This window comes from Suricata suricatta, chromosome 1, assembly GCF_006229205.1.
Source record: "Suricata suricatta isolate VVHF042 chromosome 1, meerkat_22Aug2017_6uvM2_HiC, whole genome shotgun sequence".
NCBI classification, from domain to species: Eukaryota; Metazoa; Chordata; class Mammalia; order Carnivora; family Herpestidae; genus Suricata; species Suricata suricatta.
The window spans coordinates 129,529,273-129,531,588 of NC_043700.1; positions in this window are offsets into that span (position 1 = coordinate 129,529,273).

Consider the following 2,316-nt stretch of genomic DNA (forward strand, 5'->3'; position numbering starts at 1 on the left):
TATAAAGTGTTGAAAGTTAAGAATAAAGAGACAATCTTTTCTTAAATTTTGAGAGAGAAAGTGTGCACAAGCAAAGGAGGGGCAGAGAGAGAAAGAGAGAGAGAATCCCAAGCAGGCCCCATGCTGTCATCACAGAGCCTGATGCAGGTTCAATCCTACAAACTGTGAGATTATGACCTAAGTCAAAATCAAGAGTCAGAAGCTCAACCAGCTGAGCCACCCAGATGCCCATTATGAGAGAATCTTTAAAGCAGCAAGGGAATAGAACCTTGATACATACAAGAGAAACCTTATAAGATTTTCAGCAGATTTCTCAACAGAAACTTTGAAGGCAAGAAGGAAGTAGATGATATATTCAAAGTGCTGAAATGAAAAAATTTCCAACCAAGATTAGTCTACCCAGCAAGGTTATCTTTCAGAATCAAAGGAGAGAAAAAGAGCTTTCAAGACAAACAAAAGCTAAAGAAGTTCCTCAATACTAAATTAGCCTTATAAGAAATGTTAAATGGACTTCTTCAACCTGAAAAGAAAGGGCAATGATTAGTAATCAGAAAAAATACAAAAGTAAAAACCTTACTAGTAAAGGTAAATATATAGTAAAGATAGCAGATTAATCACTTATAAAGCTACATAAAGGTTAAAAGGAAAAAAAAAAGGTTAAAAGAAAAAAGTAGTAAAAATAACTATAATAATTAGTTAAGAGATACATAAAATAAAAATATGTAAAACATGGCATCAAATACATAGAATATAGGGGATAAATTAAAATGTAGAATTTTTAATGTGTTCAAACTTAACTTGCTATCAACTTACAAAAAGATTGTAATATATGAGCTTCATGGTAGCCACAAAGCAAAAACCTATAGTAGATTCATAAAAGAGAAAGAGAAAGGAATCTTAACATAATATCATAGAAAGTCATCAAACCACAAAGGAAGTAACCAAAAAAAAAAAAAAAAGAAGAAGATAAAGGTATACAAAACAGATAAAAAAAACAATTAACAAAATGGTAATAAGTACATATCTATCAAAAGTTAACTGTAAAAAACAATTAAATGTAAGTGGACTAAGTTCTCCAATCAAAACACAACATGTCTGATTGGATTAAAAAAGACTCATCTATATGCTGCCTACAAGAAACTCATTTCAGATGTAAGGACACACACAGACAGGAAGTGAAGGAATAGAAAAAGATACCTCATACAAATGGAAATCAAAAGAAAGCCCAGGGTAGCTACACTGATATCAAACAAAATGGATTTTAAAACAAATACTTTAATAAAAGACAAAGATGTGCATTACATAATGATAAAGGGATTGATCAAGCAAGAAGATACAATATTTGTAAATACTCATGCAACCAATGTAGGAGCACCTAAATATATAAAGCAAATACTAACTGATCTAAAGGGAGAAATTGACAGCATTACAATAATAGTATAGGACTTTAATATTCCAGTTATGTTAATGGATAGGTTATCCAGACAGAACATTAATAAGGAAACATCAAGCTTAAACAACACATTAGACCAGATGGACTTAATAGATGTATACAGATCATTCCATCCAAAAGTAAATGGATACACATTCTTCTCAAGTGAACATGGAACATTCTCCAGGATAGAGCCCATGTTAGGCCACAAAGCAAGTCTCAATAAATTTAAGAAGATTGAAATCATATCAAGCATCTTTTCCAACTACGATGGTACGAAACTAGGAATCAATTATAAGAAGAAAACTGAAAAAATCACAAATATGTAGAAATTAAACAACATAATACTGAACAACCCTGGGACAATGAAGGAATCAAAAAATAAATAAATAAATAGTTTGAGACAAATGAAAATGTAAATAAAAGATATCAAAAATGAGTGGGATGCAGCAACAGCAGTTGTGAGAGGCAAGTTCATAGCAATACAGGCCTACCTCAAGAAAAGAAATCATAGACAATCTAATTTTATACCTAAAGAAACTAGAAAAAGAAAAACAAATAAATCCTGAAATTATTATCCTCCAGGGAATAATAAAGAATAGAGCAGAAATAATTGAAACAAAGATTAAAAAGAGAATAGAAAAAATTTTTAAAAACTAGGAGCTGGTTCTTTGAAAAAATTAACAAAATTGACAAACCTCTAACTATACTCACTAAGAAAAAAGGAGAGGGTTCAAATAAATAAAATCAGACAATAAAAAGAAGTTTCAACAGATATCAAAGAAATGCAAAAGGTTATAAGAGACTACTATGAACAATTATATGTCAACAAATTGGACAACCTAGAAAAAATGCATAAATTCCTAGAAATGTATGATCCTCCA